We start from the raw sequence: 7739 nt of genomic DNA, 5'->3' as shown, positions 1-7739 counted from the left end.
ATGAGAGTGGTTACAGCAGAAGCTCTGAGGTAGTGCATGCAGTGACGAATCTGCTGAGCCAGCAAGAGTGGAGAAGGGCCCACGAGCCTGCAGAGCGCAGTGTGCTCACATTAACGTGTGTTGTCTTAGACGCAGTAAATTGGTGCAGTTATACATTCATTTATAAAAAAAACCCCTAAGTGGTTTGTAGTTTCTTCATTTCATTATCATTCTCTGAGTTGAGACGTGGTTGAAGACGGGTCTCGTTAATGTGCGCCAAATTTTTGCGCATTATGGCCTACATGATGAACTTGTAAATCAAACCGCAGTTCGTGCGACTTCACTTCTTCTCGTCAATAAGATGAACGTCGTACTTTTTTTGTTGCCTCGTGTTTTATTTATGTTACGCATTCGGATGATTGATCTGTGTTGTACAGTAAGTTCCCAGGCAGATTATGGTGCAGTAGTGTTAACACATCAGGTTTTGCAGTGTTTTTCACTGTGTGTGTGTGTGTGTGTGCCAAATGTGGGGGATTGTGTTGTGAGTTGCTGCAGTGTGTCTCTATCCACATACGCATTCACTCATTCTGCACAGCTTCTGTCCAGGAGCGTTTCAAGAGACTTTGGGGGCTCCAGGCAAAAGGGGAACCGGAGGGCCATACGTCAAACCTACTTTTTTTTCCGTTTTTTCCTGCGAGAGAGTTTGCACCTATGGTGTTGATGCAGCCTTCTATATAGTCACTTACTGAATTTATGTGAGTTTTCACTTAATTGTCTTTGCTGTGGACTGAATGGAATCAATGGTTCTCAAGGGCCCTGCGAGACATTAGTTCTACAGTCTGAGCATGAGCTTCCTTGACAAAAATATGCACGCACACGTCTTCTAAGCCATGTGTGTCTATAGGGACGGTGATTTATTAGCAGGTTCTCAGACTGAGGCAGACATTTCCATCAACCTCAGCCTCACATCGTGTACCTAAGCAGCAAATGGTGGCCAGCTAACTGCAGTGCTGTGAATTTCTTTATGCCTTCACCATTGTACCTATCGTGGCTACAGTGTTGGAGCAGCAGCAGAGACAGTTGTCGGTCACCCAGGTCATTGTGTCTTCAGGAGTTAACTACAGGCAACTGCTACGTCCTGAAAACACAAATGGATGTGAACACTGGCCAAAGAAGAGCCCTCTAACTTGAGCAACTGATTCAAGTAACAGTCAGAATCTACATTGTCTTTTTTGGATATCTTGAATTTAGTTTCAGATAGTCCAAAGTGTTAGATATCTCGAATTGTGACATAATTAGATTAGATTAGATTAGATTAGACTTCATTGATCCCACACTGGAGAAATTCACATGTTGCAGCAGTTAAAGAACAGACAATAGAAATACAACACAATCGACACCAAAATTAAAAATGGCGGACTTCCTGTTGAGTTGAGGCCATGGTTACGGTCGACTTTTTTGTTTGTCTTGGTCTGTAGCATCTTCCCACTAAGTTTCGGGAAATTCGGTGGAACTCAATGTATGCCGAAGTAACAGGACACTTCCTGTTTCGTGGCTAATGGTCGAAATTTGCCAAAACGCAGAGGGCTGCCATGGATACGCCTTTTTGAATCCGCAAAACCTTTTCGACAACTTTGTGGCATGTTTTTTTTATGTCGGTATGACAAACGCACTCGGACGATTTCGCTCGTTTGCCTAGGGTGCCAAAATTGATGCCAAAATTAAAAATGGCCGACTTCCTGTTGAGTTGAGGCCATGGATACGGTGGATTTTTTCTTTCATGTCCAAGTTTCGGGAAATTCGTTGCAACTCAATGTATGCCGAAGAAATAGGACATTGCCTGTTTTGTGGCTAATGTTTGCCAAAACGCCCAAGTTTTTGGAAATTTGGTGGAAATCGAATTTTGCCTCCGTTTTCACCTTTGGGGGCGCTTTAGAGCCTGGGAACTATGCCAATATCGCATTTTTGCCAGACGTGATCTCCATGCCAAGTTACAAGAGTTTTTATGCTTGTTAACCCCCTCAGAAGTTACCGCAAAGACATCGACAACTACAATTCACACTACAGTCACAATTGTATTAAGATGTCACTGAACAAACATTAGTTTAGTAGCCCAGAATCAGTGCATAGTTTTTATCCATGAAGTCAAATCATTTGATTTCATTTTATCCATTGTGTGTTATCCCCCCCCCCCCCCCTTGTTGTGGACAGTAGTTGTTGCCATGGTCAGGAAGTGTCTTTTCAGCGCTCTCTGTTTTTCCACATTATGACGAGAGTGTGTGCACTTCTGATGCCTGATGGTTCATGAAATGAGAAGCTGCACTGCAGCCTATAATAATCCTGTCCTCACTCAACTCAGGCTGCGCGTCAATCAGCGGACATGAGACACACACGGATGATGCTTTTTTAATTGGTACTCGTGTTACGAGTGGTATTAAAGTAAGATACAAAACATAAATGTGTTTACTGTTCCTCTGTCGAGACGCATTCTGTCTGCTTTTGACAGCTGATGTGAAAGGCGAGCTTCTGTTCCCCGTGTAATGATGCCTTCACTTCTCTGCCGCAGGTTACAGTAGATAACGGGGTCATTTAAAGGCTCAACCCTCCTTGAAAAGACGTTGCGTATCGATAGCTATTGATCTTCCCGATGCACGTTTGTTCAAATGATGCTCACACTGTGAATAATACGATGAACAAATCACACAGATTGAGCTACAGTGAGAGGTTGATGTTGTAGATGAGACAAACGAGGTGAAAGGCAGAGTAAGGAAAGTGATGCAGCTTAACTGCAAATATGCATAATTGATTATATGAATACCAGGAGGACAATGTTGTGTGATCACAGATGAGTGAGCCATGAGTGAGGATGAAAGCATCAGTATGCGAGGAATGGTAAGAGCCTCTTTGTTTTTTATATGATATTATAGAGTGGATGATTATATTTCATGTGAAATTATTTACATTTTACCAGCATCTTACTACGTTCATTCATCTCCGATAAAGCAACCGTCACACTGGCATCAAAGGGCAGGATGAGCAGTGAAGCGTTTAACTTTCTATCATCACACACACACACACACAACAAAAAGATTGATTATTTCCCACAATGACAGAGAACTTGTACAGCGGTTTGCCTTTATTGCGTTATTTCAGATTGTCTTTCTCATTGAAGACCATGTTCTCTTCTTTTGTCTCACCTCTGCAGCCGAGATGATCAATAACTTTCAGCAGATAAACACGGAGTGCATCGGGGGGGAAATTGTATTTTTAAGTACTATTTCCACTTGAGAGTGACAGTCTCTGTCTGTGGTTAGATTGTTATTAATGTTAGGGTTGAAGGTTTTAGAAAAATGAAGGTTATTCTTCCGATTAATTTCGAGGGTAAAAGTACACTTTATATAACTCACTTTACATAACATGATGTAGGTGGTCACCTAGTAGAAAGATCAGGGGGGTTAGGCATAACTAATATAACATTAAAGGTGCCATATGTAAGAATGTGGCCAAAAACGGTTACTACATTCAAATTCAAAATACCGAGGTCTTTTAAGTTTCGTTTTCTGGCGTAACTGGCAACCCGTGGTTGCTCGGCAGTGACTGACTGCAATGATTGGTAGACGGCGGTAGGTGGCGCCACATGCCAAAACATGATTTCAAAACATAAACATGATTTGCAATCTGCAAAATGTTTTTTTTAATGCAAATATTTTGGCTGTACTGTTGTTGTTGTTGGTGAGTTCAGTTTGTTATATGAACATTATTCCTGAGTCTCTGTGACATATTAAGAGGATTTTATGGCCAGTTGATTTGGATTTATTACATAATGCACCTTTATCAATTAATAAGGAAAGTGCAAAAATAATAAAAGATAAAATATTCTTCCATTAACCTGCATGACGAAATAGACCCACAGATATGACATGTTAGGACAATAACATTAATAGGGTTCCACTTCAGTTATGAGAGTTGCAGTCGTGCTATTGTTCAAGTGTTATTCATGTTCTAGCCACAGAAGCTGTTTTCTTCCCCTGAATAACGTGTTATTTTAAAGCAGCAGACATGTTTCTCATATATTATGGATGTGTTACAATACAATGATGGGGAGAAATGATTATACTGTATGTGGCCATTACGAAATTTGCTAAAACAACCTGATACAATAAAACAAAATATATAACAATCTATCTTCCAGTTATTATTTATGCAAGATCCCAATCTAAAGACTATTTCCCACTCAAATGCCCACTAAAATTTAAAAGAACGAGGTACTTAGGCTTGATGAACGTGACATTTTGGCATCTATTTATGTGAGATCACTCACACTCTAAGATAAAAAGTAGCATCATATATTGTGTAATAGTAGGACAAAGACGATTGTCTGCTGTTTGTGGGTAACTGCTGATAAAGGACTTTTTTTAATGATAGTAATTTGTCTCCTCTCACATCACTAAACCCTCGCTAGATTTGAAACCTGCTCGAGCGGAAAAACCATCAGGCTGATATTGACACATCTGCTTCTTGAATTTTCTTCCTTGGTCTCACCCAGACGTTGCTTTATGTCCAAATGTGTCCATGATCATTTTGTGTTTCCAATAAATGTGGAATAGGAGTATTTCCGCTAAGTAGTTCAGGAAGAAATCTGAATCTGGTGCGAAAAAGGTCGCAGGAAAGGAAGAGGAAATGTAGGAAGTTGGAGGAAAAGATAATTACACAGTGAACTTGTTTCCCCTCCTGTCCTCTCTCCACTCAGTAATAGTCCATCATGCTGCCCCCAATCTGTACAGTTGGGCAACACATTCTTCTTCAGTAGGAAGACGTATTCCCTCCATCTTCATTCCCTCCTCATCTGTCTCTGAATGTTGCTCTCTTCTTTCCTCCTACTCAAAACCCAAATGCCCCAAATATCGTGATTCAGTCAGACTATTTCCAGCACTCGAAGGACGATGCATAGCTCCGTGTTTCCGTGACAACCCGGTGTTACAATATTTACAACTCGGAAGCACGAATGAATTAATATCGTCAAATCTTATTATTATACAATAATGTAATTGAAAAGATGATATTTTGGAAACACCAAGACCAAGCTCAGATCCACATACTCACTTTTGTTTTGGTTGCTAGGACGCCCAAAACTGAACTACATACATTGAAAGAGCAATCGTACTTTGTCTCAAAGTATGGTTTTAAATGTCCCATTTCCATATGTTCTACACAGGTTTTGTGAGAATAAACTCTTGTGCATTTTAAGAGATTTAACTCTTTTCCAACGTTTTTTGAAAGCTGAGAAGTTGCACATCAAATCCAAACATGTGGTCGTTATAATAATGTCACTCGCACTGTTTCAGGAAGTCGTAGAGAGTGGGAAGAAGAAGAAGACCTGTTTTTGCACATTGAGAGACAAAGAAACAAGGATAACATGTCACTTTATTGTATATATGTTTATTTTATAGTGTTCAAATTTCAAATTTAACCTGCAATATATGTTGTTCATGTACATATGCAGTGCTTTTCTAAATTAAACTGTATGCAGTAAATAAATAACTGCCAGATATTGGGCGTTATTCTGGAAAAGAAATGGGCAAACGCACTTACGGGACATTTTCTGACCCTTTTATGGTTAAAATAAGCAAAACATGATCATTTTAAGTGTTAGGTGTTAAAGGGTTAACTCTGGCCTCTCATCTGTTGATCTGCTTTGGCTTTTCCCACCACCATAAGCCTTCCATGCTTGTTGGAGGTCTGCCTGTATTCCCTGATTTGCCTGTTATAAGTAAAGCAGACGTTTGGCTCCTGGGAGGAACAGTGGGAAATAATGGCACTGGGTTTAGTTACAGGGTGTCCAAATATGGTGTCACTGAAGTCTCTCCTCCACAGCTACATAAAAATCAAGGTTTTTTTGCTCCATCTTTGTTCAGGAAACACACATTTATGAGCCATAGTCATAGTTTGCCTTTTAGTTAATGGATCTGTGATAAAGTCACAGGGGAAATTTAGAGGAAAATATTATTTTGATATGAACCCTGGAGGAGAGTATTAACTTCACAGTGTACCTACACGTTCACACCGGCATGTTTATTAGAACGTAGTGTTTGTTGTGACTGAACATAAAAAAACAAAACTTTGGAGATTATGAAGCAGTGACGGCTCCAGCTCTGTTTCTCCTGCTCTGATAAATCTCTTGTGAGAAACTCTATTTCAGAAGCTGCGTATGAACAGATTATGAAATAAAAAATAATGCAAATCAACTATGCAGCTTTATTTGGTTCCCCTGTGGCAGAATGACTGCTCATGTTTGAATTGAATTGGAATATTTTCTCATTACTTAGTTCTTAACATTTTTGACTGCAGTCTAAAACAAAAACAATAACCTCATCCATGATCAGTTCAGGCCCAAACTTCATGTAAAAAAGAATCAGTGTTTATATGAGAGAAGGACCTATACGCCTACACACATACACACAAACTTGTTTTTATATCTTAGTGCCCCTTAGTCCCCACAAAGATGGACATTTCCTTGGCCCTCACAAAGATATAAATACAAGTACACACACAAACTTGTTTTTTATGTCATACTGATGATACTTAATCGTCATAATGCATTCCTTAACTCCTTGCCCTAACCTTAACCATCACAACTAGATACCGAACCTTAACCCTTAACCTAACCCTAAAGCTAGGTCTTAACCACCCTGAAAAAGTCCTTTAAAGTTATGGGGCCCAGACAAAATGTCCCTACAAAGATAGACATTTTCTTGGACCTGACAAAGGTATAAATACAAGTGCACACTCAAACATGTTTTTTATATCATAGTGAAGACACATCATCGTCATAATGCATTCCCTAATCCCTTGCCTTAACCTTAACCATCACAACTAAGTTCCTAACCTTAACCCTTAACCCTTAACCTAACCCTAAAGCCAGATCTTAACCCCGAAAAAGCCCTTTAAAGTTGTGGGGCCCAGACAAAAATGTCCTCACAAAGATGGACATTTTCTTGGACCTCACAAAGGTATAAATACAAGTATACATACACGCACACAAACTTAGTGAGGTCACATCATCGTCATAATGCATTCCCTATCCACTTACCCTAACCTAACCTCAACCATCACAACTAAGTACCCCACCTTAACCCTTAACCTAACCCAAAAGCCAGGTCTTAACCCTGAAAAGCTGTGGGGCTCAGACAAAATGTCCCCACAAAGATGGACATTTCCTTGGACCTCACAATAAATATAAAAATACAAGTACACACACATACACAAACTTGTTTTTTTATATCATAGTTAGTGAGGACACATCATCGTCATAATGCATTCCCTAACCCTAACCCTTAAACATCACAACTAAGTACCTAAGCTTAACCCTTAAACTAACATAAAGCCAGGTCTGAACCCTGAAAAGGTCTCTTTAAAGTCGTGGGGCTCAGACTAAATGTCCCCACAAAGATGGACATTTCCTTGGACCTCACAAAGATATAAATACATACACACACACACACACACACACACACACTTGCATAATCATCCCTAACATCCCTTACACTTGCCTACTGTGACCATATGGTGCTGTGTTTTTTTTGTTGTGTACGCTGCAGTATTGAGTGGCCTGAGGAAGACCAGTGCGGCATGTACGTGCGTGTGTGTGCATGTGTGTGTGTGTGTGTGAGTGTGTGTGTGTGTGTGTGCGAGTGAGAGAAAGATACAGAGTGACAGAAGGACACAGAAGGATTCGAGGGGGAGTAGAAGAATGGAAGGAA

The sequence above is a fragment of the Microchirus variegatus genome, assembly GCF_963457635.1.
Source record: "Microchirus variegatus genome assembly, chromosome: 7".
NCBI lineage: Eukaryota > Metazoa > Chordata > Actinopteri > Pleuronectiformes > Soleidae > Microchirus > Microchirus variegatus.
Note: the sequence above shows the minus strand (reverse complement) of the source record.